The following is a 20,095-nucleotide window of genomic DNA, read 5'->3' on the forward strand; positions in this document are numbered from 1 at the left end:
GTTAATTTATGGTAGCTGGCTTAAAATTATACCCTAAGTTTAATAGCATGTATCTGTACCATTATTTTCATATAGTTTGATAGCAAACACTTAGAGATTTAAAATTTTGGTTTGCTATATCATCTTGAAAATGATTATTAAATGAATTGTCTATCTACCTATGTATCTGTCTATCTATATTTCTGTCCTATCTACCAGAAAAATGACTGTATTTGAGGTGTTCTGGCAAAGATAAATGGAACACAATTTCTGGCCTCAAAGAACAGAATATTTAGAACTAAATCAAGGGGTACAGAATACACTGCACAATCTGTTTTTCTTTACTCTTGCTTTAAAGGAAACTACATTTGTGACAAATATGTGATCCTATACTGGCTTCTTTTTAACACAGGTCTTAGGGTTCATGCAACCAAATCCATGCCTGCATTATGTCAGTGTGTCAGGGTAGACCTCTTATAACATTACTTTCCCTGTCCCCTTGTCATAAGATTTACTTAGTCTGAATATTTTGGACCCTTTCCTATCTAAGTTTCCTTAATGCCATTCTTTCTTTCACATACTCCATCCCTCTTTCTGCTTAAAATCCCTACTCTATTTTTCTATTTTTTCTCTTTGTAAAAAAAAATTAAAAAAAAATCATTTGGAAAATGGTTCTAATTTTAATCTTACATGTGGAAGGAGCCATCGCATTGCCGAGAAGATTTTATTGTTTGTGTTGTTTTGTTTTTTAATGCTGAAAAATTTTTGAAGGCATTTTAAGTGTACAAAAACAGGAGAATGGTATATCCATTTGGGATGGAAGTATTATTTCTAGCTCTCAGACTCATAATGTGGACAAAAGTAATGCATGTAATTTATCTTATATGATGCCTATATAAAGGTATCACAACACATTTTATTGTCACTATTAATTTTGTTACAGACTCCCAACTACCAAATTCAAATTCAACTTGTCCCATACATTTAATAATGTATTGGGAGGGTCCTCTGGATTTACCTAATTTTCTTCCACTGACACAAGCCCAATATAGGCAGGCATCATTTGTGTAGATTAAAGCCACAGGTACCTTTAGTTTCTTTCTTTCTTCTAAGTTATTCTTCAACTCCTGCCCAACAAATTTTCTGAAAGATTCCTTTTCAGAGAAGTGGCATGTCTATATAAAGTAAGTGTTAATAATCATAGTAGATATTTTAAATTAAAAGTGGCATAGCTTCTTATAATACCATTAAAATATATGGAATGAGTAAACCAGAACGATGACCTTCTGATTTTACTAAACCTATTTATTTGGGTTAGCAACTCCTACCTCTTTTTCCTGACCTCTCAGCTCACATACAAATAACTTATTCATCCTTCAACTGGATCCTTTGACTTCTCTAATTCCATTATCTAATATTAGGGGACTGTACATTATAAGTGTACATTGCAGAATAAATTAATCTTAGACACATTAGCCAGAAAAACGGTGGATATATTTCAGCACTTTTCTGATAATATACATGCTCATTCTCATTTACATTTTTCAGGAAGGAATAATGGTTTATTTTCTAAGAATTTGTGATATGGATTTTTAATTCCAGCATGAAATAGATAAAGGTATTGCATTTTACAGTCTACACAGAAACAGGAATTTAATGTGTGTGAACAGTCTGCTCATTTACTAGAATAATATATCCTGAATGGCTTCAATGTGTTCATAGACAGTGAACACTGAAAGCAGTAATTGGAAAAATCCATCACCAGTCCAAATATTCCTGCAGTCTTGGATTGGAGTCTGGTGATCTTCCTAAATTTTTGGTTTTAGTCAGGTTACAGTATGCTAGAATTATTGACTAGCATTCTAAGAAGTGTAACCTATAAAATAGAAAAGATATAGATGGACTCATAGTTTAGTTAAATTAAACAAAATTATTAGAATTAACTAAATTCACTCTTTTGTAAGTATCACATTGTTCATCTAAAAACTGCTTCTGGATGAGTAACATTACAGTACTGACATGGTAGGAATTTGAATTTCTACCTACATAATAACTAAACATATTCTAACGTAGACTGCATATCTAATAACTATGAAACGTTTAAGTAACTGTAATAAATAATTATTTTATTTTAGAGTGAATCAACATTTTTATTACAGTGACTCAAACTTATCAAAACCATTAACATCATGGACAATTAATTATACTAGCTAGATAATGCTAGCTATTGTAATAGAGAAGAGCTCAAAATTCATGGTTTGACACAAAGGATTTTATCTTGCTCATTAAAACACCAAAATGGCTACCCTTAATGGTAAAGGGCTTATGTTTCATTCAGCATTGCATAGAACTGGGCTGAAAAGGCTCTGCCATCTTCAACATGTGACTATCGGTCTTGTAGTAGAGCTCATGAGAATATTGCAACTCTCAAGGTATCTATGAGACACTGTGAAAACCCTGCATATTACAGAGCAACTGGCAGATTCAATGCAAAATTTCTGGCTTCAACCTTGATCTGAAAAGTGCTTGGGAAGCATGCTGAGCCTTGATGGTGATTGGGATCCTGCTGGTATTTTTGCTACCATTGGCATGAAATGTATAAAGTGCACGGAAGTGTTAAGATGTTGAGATGTAGAAGATGTTAATGACTATGGAGATATATATATATATACACACACACACACACATATGAATATATATATATATACACACGTGTATATATATATATCTCCACTGATAGAGTGAAACTACATCTCAAATAATATATATACACACACACATAAATATATATACATATTTATATGTATATACATACATACTATATATACATAATATATATTATATATACACACATATATTTTTATATATATTTATGTGTGTGTATATATAATTTGAGACATAGTTTCACTCTTGTCGTCCAGGCTGTAGTGTAGTGGCACAATCTCAGCTCACTGCAGCCTCTGCCTCCCAGGTTCAAGCGATTCTCCTGCCTCAGCCTCCCAAGAACCTGGGATTACAGGCACCCACCACCCGGTCCAGCTAATTTTTTGTATTTTTAGTAGAGACAGAGTTTCGCCGTTTTGGGCAGGCTGGTCTCAAATTCCTGACCTCAGGTCATCTGCCCACCTCGGCCTCCCAAAGTGCTGGGATTATAGGTGTGACCACTGTACCCGGCCCCAGTGGAGATATATTTTTATTGTATTTTAGTTGTCACAACATAATAAGACAGTAGAATTATTCAAAGGTTCTATGAATTAATGATTCCCAGTCAATGCCAGGTATGGATTTTGTTAAGCTTTCTTTATTGTGGTAGCCACTGCTTCTTATTGTCTTCCAAGAGGGAGATGTTCTCTGCTGTTCCCAACCACACCCTTCCACACACAAAACTGTGTACTCAAATCCTCTATCCAAAATCTGTACCTTATAATGGAAAATACACATATAAACACAGAAGAACAAAGCAAAAAGTCCAGTTAGAAATACTAGAAAATAGACATAGAAATACCAATTGGACAACCAGGAGGAAAGAGCATGGAGGATTTTATGATCCAAGTTTTCAAGAGGTGCTTACCACTTTTGCTCACCTTGTTTTGGGTAGGATAGTCATATGAACATAACTAACTGCAAGAGAAGCTGGGAAACGGAGGTTAATTGTGTGACCATGAAGAAGAGGCAGTCAGTTTCATGAGTAGTTAGAATCTCTGCCATACAAACTATCAACAGAAACTCAATAGTGGCAAATTCATATTTATCACTTTTAGTTATTGTATTTGTATAACCGTTTGTATATGTATACAGAAATGTCATAATTGAGGCTTTTGTAAGCAAATAAATAAAATATATTGAAGCCTAAAAAAAAAAGTACTGAAGCAATAAGATTAGGAATTGAGACCAGGTATTGAAGCCTAAAAAAATAAGTATTGAGGCAATAAGATTAGGAATCGAGGCCAGGCACAGTGGCTCATACCTGTCATCATAGCATTTTAGGAGGCCGAGGCGGGTGAATCATGAGGTCAGGATTTCGAGACCAGCCTGACCAACATGGTGAAACCCTGTCTCTACTAAAAACACAAAAATTAGCCAGGCGTAGTGACAAGCACTTCTAATCCCAACTACTCAGGAGGCTGAGGCAGGAAAATAACTTGAATCTGGAAGGTGGAGTTTGCAGTGGGCCGAGATCATGCCAATGCACTCCAGCCTGGGTGACAGAGTGAGACTCCATTAAAAAAAAAAAAAAAAAAGATTAGGAATTGAGTTGTAATACACTTTCTCTTTAAATTCTATAATGTTTCTTAATCATATTTAAGCAAAACACGTGCAACAAAAATGTTTGCTACATATTTGAAATAGTTAGATTTTGCATTCTTCTAGAATATTTTATTGTACTTAATCATGAATAAAAATTTAGAGTTAATGGTAACATCTATTATTAATTCATCTCTTATCTGCCAGTCTCTATTCTACATGCTGTATAGGTCTAGTTTATTTAATCCTTATTATAGTCATTTGAAGTAGGTAGTGTTTTTTATATACATTTTACAGATGGGATAAATTAACCTCAAATAACTTAAGTAATTGTCTATAACATGGTAGAGCTGAGTTTCAATCACAGGGATTCTAGATTCAGAGCTTGAGCTACTTAATCAGTCTGAGAGAAAAGATGTCATCCAAAGAACCCTAGGCTTGGCTTCCTAAGGTGCTTTGTAAAACTATGTTCTTTTTAATAAAGTTTTTATATGTAAGAGATGGTGAAACTTCAACATATGCTGTTTATATTTACACACATACATTTTCAAGTTCATTTTGATAATTCAGGTGGGTGCAATGCTGAATTTAATATAAACCCCTTAAAGGGTCAAAAGCATGTATTTCTCACTTAATATTCTATAGGGATATAAATTTATCACTACTTAATTACCAGTTTAGATTTTTAATTATTACATTTTACAACACTTCATCATTTCTATCTCTACTATCTCCTACCAGCATTATTCTTTCCTTTATTAGCTCTTACATATTTACATTTTATTCTGTCAGATGTAGAGTATTTGTTAAATCATTTTTATATAATTGCTGGACTTGCTGGACTTAATGGATACTATACTGCCATAATCCAATGAAAAGGCTGTCTTTATTGTTCCTAGCATCTCTTTTCCAATGGAGAAGATAACCAAGTCCCAAGCCTACAGCCATTGTAAGTATAGCTGATCTTTAATAGACTCATTGCCTTATTCCTATATGGATATAATATGTGTGAGTTATTTAATGAGTAAGTTTTTGTGAATTCTTATTCTGGGCAAGACACTGTACTAAATATGTTTGATTAATTAGCTCATTTAATTATCAAAAAAGCTGTATCTGTTGGGACTGTTTCTATTTTTATATTAGGAAATTAAGTATTACAGTACTTAAATAACAGAATCAGGTAGTTAGTGAAGGAGTGTGACTCCAGAAGCAACTTTTAACTGCTCTACTAACTCACTTCTGTGACCCACACTTGAATTATGTGTTGTCGCAAGGTCAATGCATCTTTTTATATTAATTTCTCTAGGATGCATAATTAAATACGTATCAGTTCTTTTTGAAAACCTTGCTCACCTTACTGTTCAGTGAATGTGGTGGGGCTTAGGTGGTTGAGAGAATAATTATATGGATCATGAGAGGGAATATTGAGTACTTAACATGTGCTAGCCTCTGGGCTAAATACTTTCTTTAAAATATGACATATAAATCTTCACAGTTCTTGAGTGGTGTTATCACTCTTTTACAGATGAGGAAACTGAATTTTGAGGAGAATTAATAACTTCTATTTGATCACTAAGCTGTTAAGTGCAAGGCTATGATACAAACTTAGGTTTAGTCCCAAAATATAGATTATTGCAATTAAACTAAGAATCTTCCTTAAAATTAAGCACATAATAAATACATTTTTAATCTAAAATACCTCATTTTATTATCACTTAATAAATACATTAAGCACCTAATAAATACATTCTTTTACCTAAAATACTGAATTTTATTATCACTAAAGCTCAAGGTAGTATGGAATGTTAACATAGAGATGAGGTACAATTAAAAATTACCTATAATAAATGCTGGGGCCAGTATCAAAACCCAGATGTTTGTCTGCAGAGCCTACATCTTCCCCAGACCATATTTCCTTGAGGCCCTCTACCCAGAATCACCATTACCATATTCACTCATCTATTCATTGCATGTCAATTGTGTACCCACTCTTTTTTTTTTTTTAACACTGTTCTGTGTTTTTATGCATAGCATTGAGTAAAATAGTTTGTTTTCACTTGGAAGATTCTTTTTTTTAAATCTAATGGGGGGCCAGAGATGGTAGGTCACACCTGTAATCCCAGAGGTTTGGGAGGCCAAGATGGGCGGTTCATCAGGTCAGGAGATCAAGACCATTCTGGCTAACACGGTGAAATCGTTTCTTTTTTTTTTTTTTTTTTTTTTTTTTTTGAGGCGGAGTCTTGCTCTGTCGCCCAGGCTGGAGTGCAGTGGCGCGATCTCGGCTCACTGCAAGCTCCGCCTCCCGGGTTCACGCCATTCTCCTGCCTCAGCCTCCCGAGTAGCTGGGACTACAGGCGCCGCCACCACGCCCGGCTAATTTTTTTGTATTTTTAGTGAAGACGGGGTTTCATTGTGTTAGCCAGGATGGTCTCGATCTCCTGACCTCGTGATCCGCCCGTCTTGGCCTCCCAAAGTGCTGGGATTACAGGCTTGAGCCACCGCGCCCGGCCAGAAATCGTTTCTACTAAAAATACAAAAAATAAATAGCCGGGCGTGGTGGCGAGTGCCTGTGGTCCCAGCCACACGGGAGGCTGAAGCAGGAGAACGGTGTGAACATGGGAGGCGGAGCTTGTAGTGAGCCAGGATCAGCCACCACGCTCCAGCCTGGGAGACAGAGCAAGACTCTGTCTCAAAATAAATTAATAAATAAATAAAACTTAATAAAATCTAATGGAGGAAAGCATATATTATTCAACTCATATAAATATGTAATCGGTGGCTGGGCACAGTGGCTCACGCCTGTAATCCCAGCACTTTGGGAGGCTGAGGCCAGTGGATCATGAGGTCAGGAGTTCAAGACCAGCCTGACCAATATGGTGAAACCCCGTCTCTACTAAAAATACAAAAATTAGTCGGGCGCGGTGGCAGGTGCCTGTAATCTCAGCTACTTGGGAGGCTGAGGCAGGAGAATTGCTTGAACCTGGGTGGCAGAGGTTGCAGTGAGCCGAGATCATGCCACTGCAACTCCAGCCCTCCAGCCTGGGTACATAATGAGACTCTGTCTCAAAAAAAAAAAAAAAAAAACAAAAACACAAAAAAAACCTATATATATATATATATTTATATATATTTTTTATTTTATATATATATATATGTGTGTGTATATATATGTAATTGGAAAGTTAAATCAAATCAAGGACTGATCTAGTTTGAAGTGGGGGAATTCCTGGAAGCTATTCCTGGGACAGTGGCATTTTAGTGACATTTTAGCTAAGATGTGAAAGGTGTATAGTTTCAAGATAACCAGTGGGATGTAGAAAGAGACTGTGCCAGTTATCCCAAGTAGATTTTTCTGTTAACCCCTGAACACGTATTTGCACAAACCTTTCCATTGGCTGATGAGGGTCTATTTTATAGTGACAGGTTTTTGGAAACAAATCTCATGGTTTAGTCACATAAATATCTCTAGCTAAATAGGCATCTAATACTTAGGTGCATGACATTTTTTATTCAGAGTCCACTTATCCAACAACCTCAATTATATGATGTCAGTCCATTTGGGTCACTATAACAAAATAATATAATCTTGGTAGCTTATAAACAACTGAAATTAATTTCCCACAGTTACTGTGTCTGGGAAGTTCAAGATCAAGACACTGGTAGGTTTGGCATCTGGTGAGGGTTCATTTCCTGGCTCACAGATGGTGCCTTCTTGCTGTGTCCTCACATGATACAAGGTTCAAGGCAACTCTTTGGTATCAGGGGAACCAGCCCCCAATATTTCAACATAGGTTCTTTTCTATTTCCCTAAGTGTTTGCTGGTCTGAGAAATAAAGGAAAAGAGTACAAAAGAGAGAAATTTTAAAGCTGGGTGTCCGGGGGTGACATCTCATGTTGGCAGATTCTGTGATGCCCCCTGAGCCGCAAAACCAGCAACTTTTTTTTATTATGAATTTCAAAAGGGGAGGGGTGTATGAATAGGGTGTGGGTCACAGAGATCACATGCTTCAAGGGCAATAAAATATCACAAGGCAAATGGGGGCAGAGCAAGATCACAGGACCAGGGCAAAATTAGAATTGCTGATGAAGTTTCATGTCCCACTGGGCAAGCATTGTCATTGATAACATTGTATCAGGAGACAGGGTTTGAGAGCAAACAACCAGTCTGACTAAAATTTACTAGGCAGGAATTTCCTAATCCTAATAAGCCTGGGGACACTACAGGAGACCAGGGCTTATTTCATCCCTTATCTACAACCCTATAAGCCAGACACTCCCAGAGCGGCCATTTTAGAGACCTCTCCCTGGGAATGCATTCTCTTTCTCAGGACTGTTCCTTGCTAAGAAAAAGAATTCAGTGATATTTCTCCTATTCGCTTTTGTAAGAAGAGAAATATGACTCTGTTCTTTCCAGTCCCGCAGGTAGTGAGGCCCAATGGTTATCTCCCTTGTTCCCCGAAAATCGCAGCCATCCTCTTCTTTTGGATGCCCAGATTTCATATGGTTCAAACACACATGCTCTACAAACAATTTATGCAGATAACACAATCATCATAGGATCCTGAGGCAACAGACACCCTCAGCTTACCAAGATGATGGGATTAAGACATTAAAGACAGGCATAGGAAATTATAAGAGTATTGATTGGGGAAGTGATAAATGTCCATGAAATCTTCACAATTTATGTTCAGAGATTGCAGTAAAGGCAGGTGCAAGAAATTATAAAAGTATTAATTTGGGGAACTAATAAATGTCCATGAAATCTTCACAATTTATGTTCTTCTGCCATGGCTTCAGCCGGTCCCTCTGTTCCCTGATTTCCTGCAACACTTTGGGGCCTCTATTCTGAGCATACTAATTTCATTCATGAGTGGCTAGCACTTGACCCAATCAGCTCCTGATGGCCCCACCTCTTAATATCATCATATTGGTATTGAGGTTTCAACATACAAATTTGGGGGAGACACAAACATTCAAACTGTGGCATCTGAGATGTCTATTTCGGTTTGGATAAAAGTTAGTAGAATTTGTATTATTCATAAAAAGGTTGATTATAGGCCGGACACAGTGACTCATGCCTGTAATCCCAGCATTTTGGGAGACCGAGGCGGGCGAATCATGACGTCAGGAGATCAAGACCATCCTGGCTAACATGGTGAAACCCTGCCTCTACTAAAAATATAAAAAATTAGTCGGATGTGGTGGCGGGCACCTATAGTCCCAGGTACTTGGGAGGCTAAGGCAGGAGAATGGCATGAACCTGGGAGGCAGAGCTTGCAGAGAGCCGAGATGTGCCACTGCACTCCAGCCTGGGCGACAGAGCAAGACTCTGTTTCAAAAAAAAAAAAAAAAAAAGGTTGATTATATTAAAAGCATAAAATATAGCCTCTGGAATTAAAAAAAAAATTCCATATGTGAACCATTAAATCATAGGTGCAATAGCCCTTCATAAATCAAGAGACATTGGCATATTAATCTCTAGTTAAATAATTGACATTTATTAAATAGCCTTGAATTATCAGTCGTATTGAGAATCATGCTGAGTATATTTGTGTAAGTAGCTTGATAATTACAAATTAAATATATTATTTTTATATATATAATTTTAATTAGTACTTTAAAATAGAGGTTTGTTTATGTGCAGAATTCGCTCATATACCACATTTAGATAAATGAAGTATTATTCTTTGTGCAAGCATTTCTGTTTGCATTTCTGTTTATATTTGTGACATGTACTAATATTTCCTGACATTAAAAATTATATATGATTCATAATTACTCAGTGTGTTATTGCATTTGACTTGAAGTAAAATTTTGAAAATTTACTTAAAGAAAGCTTGGAACACAGCATTAGATATATTAGATTTTTTCCCTCAAATACATCAAAACTAAACATACAGAAGAAAATGTACCTTTCTAAAGTTCAAAAAACAACAAACCATTCTTACTCAAAACACTATTCATTCAACATTGAGACAGTATAATAAGCAAACTGGATTTCTCAATTTTGCATAAAAGAAGTCAGCACCTGAAAACACACTCAACTAAAACAAATTAGCAATGTCCAGTCAGGCATCCTTTAACTGACATAGTATGAGAGTTTTAAAAAAATAAATAAATAAATAAACACTTTATTAGAAATAATAGGGATATGGCATGTTAGTCGAAACTTAATAAATCTTACCCTTGTAGTCACTATTACCTGAAGGAGGGTGATGTTCTCAGGAATAAAAAGAATAGGAACAAGGTATTTTTCAGGTTTCTGCAGAACATCTATCAGACTGTCTGTGTTGGAACCCTTGAGGACATAAGAATAAAAGACATGTGGGAAAGGAAAAGTGGTTAACATATGTGTTTTGCTTAGTTAATGGTAGCATGATTGTCATTATTATCAATTTTTCAAAGATACATTGTTTTTTGGTTGTATCTGAACAAGAAAACATGAATACTCTATTATAGATCAGGTCTAGAGTCATTACCTTGATTTAAACTCAGCATGGACAGATGTAGATGATAGATGATGGATAGATGACTGATTGATAGATAGACAGATAATAGCTGGGGAGATATATAATTCGTTTAGAACAGAGAGCAGGCTCCAGCTTGCTGTAACCCTGAAATCTGATCTGGAGGGTGGCTGAGGCAGAGGAAGCTACACGAAGAAGCACGGTTTACATAGGTGGTTGGAAAGACTGGCTTTCTCGGCTGAGTTCCCTCATTATTTCACACTGAGCTATTCATCCTGTTCTTACTATGAATGCTGTTCCACTGGAAGAGCATTAACCAGGTTCTCCTCCCAGACAAAGATGAGCATTTTATTTTTCATAGTACACAGTCAACTGATCAGCCTTGAAACTGCATACAGGTATACAGAGAAAGAGAGCTGCTAAGGCAGACAGATAAAAATGGTCACAGTGATGAAACATCTGTAAGAGTCAACCTCATGCAAAACGAATCAGATGGGGAACAAAGGAGCTCTCCCTGGGGATCCCTGAATTATACATGATACGTACCTAACAGGTGTGCTTATGTTTATTTTTGGAATATTCATATTTTAGCTGAATTCTGTACTTTTCAGGGCATTAAAGAATATATCTTTTCATATTTCACGATATTAATGCCTGCGACACATGCCTTCTAATTATATGCTGCCTTGATGCTTGTTATGGAGTGTGGTTATTCTTATTGTCACATAACATCACTTCTGTCAATCTTTATTTCAGTGAAAGTTCCATTTAGTTGACTTAGAATTGTGAATTTTGTTCACTTGAAATAGAGGAAGTTAAAAAAAAAATACACTGAGAACATTTTATTAGGTCTTTATTCCTGCCTTCTTATTTCCATTTATTCTATTCTACTTAACAGTGAATGAGTTCAGTGTAATTTCACTTGCAGCGTTTCTGATTGAGGCATATTCTGACAGGATCCTGTTTTCCGAATGTGTGTTTTAATTGGGCTTCCATGTGGTGATAGATGCAGGACTCCCTGTGAGTCCCTTTCTGGCTTCTATAATTCTCAGCACAGATGGTTTTTATTACACTACTTCTTCCTCCTACCCTTCACCACCCCAACAATAAATACTGATACAGCCCCCTAAGGTATTCATTCATGTCTCAGGCCTCCAAACAGACCAGACAGCATCTCATGATTGGGGAGACTGACAGTGGGAGGACAGGATCATTACAAGACAGTTGAGCAGGCCTAGCCACCACCCTTGGGAGTTTGAAACACATAGTGTGAGACAAAAATGAATCAGTTCTCACTGTAGCTGAATTTCAAGTCTAGTGCTCCTTGAGGTTTATTTCAGGTTTTGTTTTGTTTTGTTTTGAATTCCCCAGTGCAGAGAATGAGATGGAAAAGAATATATAAATTTACTTTGAAAGACTCTCAGGGATATATGCATTTCAGGAGGATGGGTGGAGAAAATGCAAGCGCTGGACCATCAGGGGAATTCGTTTATCTAATGGTCAATGGGGAAACATTTACCCTGAGAAAAGTTGTGAGGCCTGACATGAGGTGCTTTGCATCCCACATGCTGTGTCTCTCTTTACTCCCAGCAGTATGTATGATTCCATTAGGGCCCTCCTAGTTTAATTATCTGGAAGATGTAATGATTTCATGAGACACTTCAATAATTATTTTACTGATTCAACAATTATTTATTTGTCACTCTTTCTTTGCCATCCTTAGGATATAAGAATACAGTTGTGAGCAAAAGCAGTTACCACCTGTGAATTTTTAATAGCAAATCATCACACTGTATGAATTCATATTGCAAACCAATATAAATATTTTGAAAGAAGGGAGCATATATCTCTAAGAACATGTAGTCCAGGAGTAGAGAGGAATGATTAAATAAGGTTCCCTTCCTGAAATTTGAAGGATGAATTTTTAGATATGTTTAATTTGGGTTGGGGTGTTGAGAAAGTGTTTTAGATAAAGGAACATTTACAAGCAAAGTTTCAGATAAAGAGCAGATAAGGTCAGGTGGGTTGTCTAGCATGAGGGATGATAGTTTGAGAACCTAAAGATTATACAAAATGAAAATGCTCCTAGTCAAAAATATGGTAGATGAGTGACACACAAGTGTAAGACTGCAAGGTTTGTTAGCCTAGTACCTACATGTCCCCTAAAATGCTTTGTAGAACTTTAAGGGGGGGGGAATTACCAACTTCAGCAGATTTCAATATGAAGGTTATTGGCCTCTTTCTGGGAAAAATATGGAATAGCATGTCTATCATGAAGACAAGAAGAGTCATCTTGTTTTAAAGCTACAAAAGTTGACTCTAAAGTTTTAGCTGGCAAAAATGCATCTTGGAATTTTAAAGTAAGTTTTCTAGTTTTGCCAGGCCTACTATTTGTTCTTTGAAAAACTAATCTTTAAAAGGCTAATCCTAAGTAACATTAATTTTTTTTTAATATCTGTTCCTTCATTCCTGAATGTAAAAGTTATTATCATCATAATAAACTGATTTAAAAACTATGTTTGTGCTTAAGAATGGACATGAATTCTTGCCTTTTTTGAATGGTTACTATTCCAGTGCCTTTCTTGTTTATGTAGTCCTTAATATGTTCTCTGTTTTTTTAACCCATCGACTGTTGTTACTCTATCCTCACAACAAGTAAAAAAAAAAAAAAAAAAGAAGTTGAAAAACATCAACCACTCTTTTTAGATCCATCAGAGAAGTGAGGTTACACAGCAAACTTATGTCCTCCAAATTGGAAAGGCAGACTGGATATAGAGAATCACAACTTAACAGAGCAGAACAGAATGCTTCACTGGAATCAGTTAAGAGTAGGAAAACCTGAGATGTACTCGACAAACTTCTGGAGGCTTGGTGTGGACAAGTCTGAGAGTCAAATACTCCAGTGAGGATAGTCATATTGGGGCCCTCACACTTTTGTGAGTTTTAACTCCAGGATCTCTACCAGGCTTTCAAAAGTGAAGATCAGGAAAAGATTCCCTCCCCCTCATTCTGGCAGTGGGTGCAGAAAAGTAACTATTTTTAAATACTCTGGGAGCATTCTGTTCTTATGAGCATGGGCTGCCTTCAGGAGAAACTATTTTATCAAAGCCTAACACATTGGGGTTTTATCAGGTCCCAACTGATACCCGATTCCAGCTTCCTTTAGCTATTCTGTCCCAAGGAAACAGAATGTAGACAGTTGTGAAGAGACACCTGTGAAGTCCACAGTTCAGGGGAGCAAACTCACTAAAAGACAGAGATTATAGAATTAAAATTATAGGACTGTTATTCCTCCTCCCCTAATGTCTTACCACCACATGCTAAAGGCCTATTTACTATAATTTCTTTTACCTAGTACATTATATCTGGCTATCAAGAAAAGGTTACAGGGTGGCCGAGCATGGTGGCTCGCACCTGTAATACCAGTATGTTGGGAGGTTGAGACAGGGGGTGAATTAATTGAGCTCAAGAGTTTGAGACCAACCTGGGCAACATGGAGAAAGTCCATCTCTACAAAAAATACAAAAATTAGCCAGGCATTGTGGTGCTTACCTGTAATCCCAGATACAGGAGGCTGAGGTGGAAGGATCACTTGAGCCTAGGAGGCAGAGATTGCAGTGAGCTGAGATTGAGCCACTGTATAAGAAAAAGTTGCAACCAAAAGGCAGGAAAACACAGATTGAAGCAATTGAATAACATCAGATCCAGAGTCAAACGTGGCAAGAATTTGGAATTATTAGAGCAGGAATTTTTTAAGACTTTGAATATCATGCTAAGGGCCGTAAAGAACAACATTAAGACAATACGCGAGAACAGATAGGTGATGTAAACAGAGAGAGAAATTCTAAGAAAGAATAACAACATCATTGTACAGCTGAAAAACACTGTATCAGACATGAAAATGCATTTGATACACTGATTAGTAGACTGGGAATGGCTGAAGAATCTCTCAGCTTGAGGATATGCCAATAGAAACTTCCAAAACTGAAAGGAAAACAGTAAAAAGACTAAAAAAAGCCAATACAGAATACCCAAGAACTGTGGTACAATTACAAATGGTATACCTTCACATAATGGGAGGACAGAAAAAGAAGAAATTTTAGAAGCAATATGACTGAAAATGTCCTCAAATTAATGTCAGACACCAAGCCACAGGTCCAGGAAGCACACAGAACAGAACATTAAGCAGGACAAATGAAAAAAAAAAAAACAAAAAAAACAAAACAAAAACCATAAAAAATCACTACACCTGAACATAGCATATTAAGAAAAAAATGTTGAAAAATACCAGAAGGAGAAAAAAAACCTCACCTCCAGGGAAACAAAGATAAGAATTAGATCTTATTTATCCTCAGAAATCTTGCAAGCAAAAAGAGAGTGGGGTGAAATGTTTAAAACATTTGAGAGAAAACTCACACCAACCCAGAATTCTATAACCTGTGAAATTACCCTTCAAAAGTGAAGATGAAAGGAAGATTTCTTAGACAAGTAAAAATTGAGGAAATATGTTGTCAATAAACCCGCTTTTAAAAATAACAATTTTAAAAAGTTCTTCAGAGTGAAGGAAAATAATATAGATCAGAAACTCTGATCTACATTTAAAAAAAGGAAAACCATTAGAGAAGAAACAAGTGAAGTTCAGTCAAATCTTTTATATTTCTTATTAACTGATCTAACAGGTAACAATGTGTCCAAACTTTATCAATAACGTATTTGATAAATAGAACTCATGTATAAGTGAAATGAATGACAGAAATAATACAAGGAATAGGATGATGGAATTAAGAATACTTTATTGTTATAAGGTACCTATACTACCTGTGAAAGGGCATAGTATTCTTTGAAAGTAGACTTGAATTAGTTGTAAATGTATACTGCAAATTATAAGACAACAACTGAAAGAGTTAAAAAAAAGAGAAAGAAAATGGAATCATATAAAATACTCAATGCCTTTTAATCAGAAATGGACAGACCCAGCAGGCAGAAAATAAGCAAGGACATAGTTGACCTCAAAGTTACCATTAATTAACCACTTGTAATTGATATCTGTTGGCTACTTCATCCACAACAAGGAAATACATGTTATTTTCAAGCTCATATGGAATATTCACCAAGACAGTCCACATTCTGGGCCATAAAACACATCTTAACAAATTTATATAATGTCCGCTCTCAGATCAGAGTGAAATTAAGTTAGAAATATATAAAGGGAGATAAATGGAAAATATGAATGGAGAATAGACAACACACTTCTAAATAACACCTCATTCCAAACAAATTTCAGGAGAAATTTTAAAATATTTTGAACTAAATGGCAATGAAAATACAACTTTTTAAAATGTTGAGATAGAGTGAAAGCAATGCTTACAGGGTAACATATAGCATTTCAGGTATAATTTAGAAAAGAAAAAAAAGATCTAAAATCCATAATTTAAGTTTTCACCTTAGAAAATTATAAGAAAGAAGAGCAATTAAATGCAAAGTAAGCAGAAGTAAAGAAACAAAAAATGGAGCAGAAATCAGTAAAATTGAAAACAGGAAATCAATATAGAAAAGTTATGAGACAAAAACATAGGTTTTTCAAAGATGGAAAACATTGATAGCCTATAGCCAGGCTAAGAAAAAAATATATATACAAAAATTAGTTATATCAGAAATGAAAGAGGTAACCTAACTGCAGATGCCTTAGACATCAAAAGGTTGATAAAGGAAGACTATTAATAACTATGTGCCCACAAATTAGAAAACCTAGATGAAATGGCCAAATTTCTTGAAAACTGAGATAAAATAGTGCAATTTGTCAAAGTTTACACAAGAAGAAGTAAGCCTATATATATGAAATTGAATCAGTAGTTAACAGTCATCCAAAATGGAAGGAAATAGGCAAGGCAGGTTCACTGGTAAATTCTACCAAACATTTAATGAAGAGTTATTGCAAATGTTCTGTCATCTCTTCCAGAAAATAAAAGTGAAGGAAATACTTTCTAACTCATTCTATGAGGACAGCATTAACTTAATACCAAAACCAGGCAAAGACCATTACAAGAAAAGCAAAGTAGACATAAATGTCTCTCATGAAGATAAATGCAAAAATCCTCAACAAATAGTAGCAAATTGAATACAGGAATTTATCAAAAGAATTACACAACACAACCAAGTGGAATTTATTTCAGGTATGCAAGTGGGATTTATTCCAGGTAATAGATTTGAAAAATCTATTGATGTTACCCTCACATCAAAAAGTCAAAGCAGAAAAACCACTTGATTGTATCAATAGATACAGGAAGATCATTTAACATAAATCCAACACCATTTATGATAAAACACTCAATAAACTAAGAATAGAGGGAAACTTCTACTTGATAAAGAATATCTACAAAAATAATTCTAAAGTTAACTTCATATTTAATAGTGAGAAACTAGAAGCTTTCCAGCTAAGATCAGAAACAAGGGAAGGATATTCCCACTCACTTCTCCTTTTCAACGTAGCAGGACTTGATATCCTAGCTAATACAACAAGATGAGAAATAAATAAAAGATATACAAATTGTGAAGTAAGAAATAAAACTATTTTTCTTTGCAGATGATGTGATTTCCTATGTAGAAAATCTGAAAGTATCAACAACAACAAAGCCCTGGAACTCGTAAGTGTTTATACCAAGGTTCTCGGATACAAAAGTTAATCACTTTCACATATATCAGCAATAAAGAAGCGAATTTTAATTTAAAAACACGGTACTGCTTACACTAGTACCCCCAAAATGAAACGTTTAGGTTTATATCTAACAAAATATGTATAAGAGGTATATGAGGAAAATTATTAAACTGATTAAAGAAATCAAAGAAGCACTAAATGGAGAGATAGTCTGTGTTTATGAATAGGATGACTCAATATTACAGTTTTTTTCAACTTGATTTATAGATTTGATGCAATCCCAGTCAAATCCCAACATGTTATTTAGTTGATATTAAAAAATTCATTTTAAATTGTTTATGGAAAAGCAAAAGACCCAGAATAGCTAACACAATATTGAAAGAAAAGACAAGGTCACAGGACTGACATTAACCAACTTGTGATAAATATACAGTAACCAAAACAGTGTGGTATTGAAGCAAGAATAGACAGATCAATGGAACAGAATAGAGAGCACAGAAATAGTTCCACATAAATATTGTCTACTGATCTCTTACTAAGGAGCAAAGACAATAGAATGGAGAAAAAATAGTATTTTCATCAAATGGTGCTGGAACAACTGGATATCGACAGGCAAAAAAATATGAATTTAGACACAGAACTTATAGGCTCACAAAAATTAAAAATGGAGCATAGGTCTAAACACAAAATACAAAACAATGAAAATCACATACTGGTAGGACTGTGATGCCCACCTGAACCACAAAACCAGCAGGTTTTTATTAAGGATTTCGAAAAGGGAGGGTGTGTAAGAACAGGGAGTAGGTCACAAAGATCACATGCTACAAAGGGCAAAAAGGAGAACAAAGATCCCATGCTTCTGAGGAAAGAGAACCAGGGCAAAATCAGAAACTACTGATAAGGGTCTATGTTCAGCGGTGCACATATTGTCTTGATAAACATCTTAACAGAAAACAGGGTTCAAGAGCAGAGAACCGGTCTGACCTCTATCAGGCTGGGGTTTCCCAATCCTAGTAAGCCTGAGGGTACTGCAGGAGACCAGGGCGTATCTCAGTCCTTATCTCAACCCCATAAGAGAGACACTTCTAGAGCAGCCGTTTATAAACCTCCCCCTAGGAATGCAATTCCTTTCCCAGGGTCTTAATATTCCTTGCTAGGAAAATAATTTAGCAATATATTCCCTACTTGCATGTCTGTTTATAGGCTCTCTGCAAGAGGAAAAATATGGTTTTATTTTGCCTGACCCCTCAGGCAGTCAGACCTTATGATTGTCTTCCATTGTTCCCTGAAAGTCCCTGTTATTCTTTTCTTTTTCAAGGTGCACTGATTTCATATTTTTCAAACACACGTTTTACAATAAATTTGTACAGTTAACACAATCATCACAGTGATCTTGAGGTGTGTAAATCCTCAGCTTACAAAGACAACAGGATTAAGAGATTAAAGTAAAACATGCATAAGAAATTATAAGTGTATTATTAGGAAAGTAATAAATGTCCATGTAGGGGGGCGGAGCAAGATGGCCGAATAGGAGTAGCTCCAGTCTCCAACTCCCAGCACGAGCGACACAGAAGACCGGTGATTTCTGCATTTTCAACTGAGGTACTGGGTTCATCTCACTGGGGAGTGCCGGACGATCAGTGCTGGTCAGCTGCTGCAGCCCGACCAGTGAGAGCTGAAGCAGGGCGAGGTATCGCCTCACCTGGGAAGCGCAAGGGGGAAGGGAGTCCCTTTTCCTAGCCAGGGGAACTGAGACACACAACACCTGGAAAATCGGGTAACTCCCACCCCAATACTGCGCTTTAAGCAAACAGGCACACCAGGAGATCATATCCCAAACCTGGCCGGGAGGGTCCCACACCCACGGAGCCTCCCTCATTGCTAGCACAGCAGTCTGTGATCTACCAGCAAGGCAGCAGCGAGGCTGGGGGAGGGGCGCCCGCCATTGCTGAGGCTTAAGTAGGTAAACAAAGCTGCTGGGAAGCTCGAACTGGGTGGAGCTCACAGCAGCTCAAGGAAACCTGCCTGTCTCTGTAGACTCCACCTCTGGGGACAGGGCACAGTAAACTAAACAAACGCAGCAGACACCTCTGCAGATGCAAACGACTCTGTCTGACAGCTTTGAAGAGAGCAGTGGATCTCCCAACACGGAGGTTGAGATCTGAGAAGGGACAGACTCCCTGCTCAAGTGGGTCCCTGACCCCTGAGTAGCCTAACTGGGAGACATCCCCCACTAGGGGCAGTCTGACACCCCACACCTCACAGGGAGGAGTACACCCCTGAGAGGAAGCTTCCAAAGCAAGAATCAGACAGGTACACTCGCTGTTCAGAAATATTCTATCTTCTGCAGCCTCTGCTGCTGATACCCAGGCAAACAGGGTCTGGAGTGGACCTCAAGCAATCTCCAACAGACCTACAGCTGAGGGTCCTGACTGTTAGAAGGAAAACTATCAAACAGGAAGGACACCTACACCAAAACCCCATCAGTACATCACCATCATCAAAGACCAGAGGCAGATAAAACCACAAAGATGGGGAAAAAGCCGGGCAGAAAAGCTGGAAATTCAAAAAATAAGAGCGCATCTCCCCCGGCAAAGGAGCGCAGCTCATCACCAGCAACGGATCAAAGCTGGACGGAGAATGACTTTGACGAGATGAGAGAAGAAGGCTTCAGTCCATCAAATTTCTCAGAGCTAAAGGAGGAATTACGTACCCAGCGCAAAGAAACTAAAAATCTTGAAAAAAAAGT

General features: G+C 36.8%; 1 long non-coding RNA gene across 10 annotated transcripts in view; it reads left to right on the forward strand.

Annotated features, from left to right (window-relative positions):
* LOC141406893 (uncharacterized) overlaps nucleotides 1–20,095 on the forward strand; it is a 934,563-nt gene that overhangs the window by 498,468 nt on the left and 416,000 nt on the right. For 6 of the 10 annotated variants that reach the window (XR_012424656.1, XR_012424652.1, XR_012424654.1 and 3 more), the window contains one exon: nucleotides 17,275–17,335. The exons of the other annotated variants lie outside the window; for them this stretch is intronic. This is a non-coding gene — a long non-coding RNA (uncharacterized lncRNA). The remainder of the gene's footprint in view (nucleotides 1–17,274; nucleotides 17,336–20,095) is intronic. 10 annotated transcript variants of the gene reach the window in all.

This window comes from Macaca fascicularis, chromosome 15 (genome assembly GCF_037993035.2).
Source record: "Macaca fascicularis isolate 582-1 chromosome 15, T2T-MFA8v1.1".
NCBI classification, from domain to species: domain Eukaryota; kingdom Metazoa; phylum Chordata; class Mammalia; order Primates; family Cercopithecidae; genus Macaca; species Macaca fascicularis.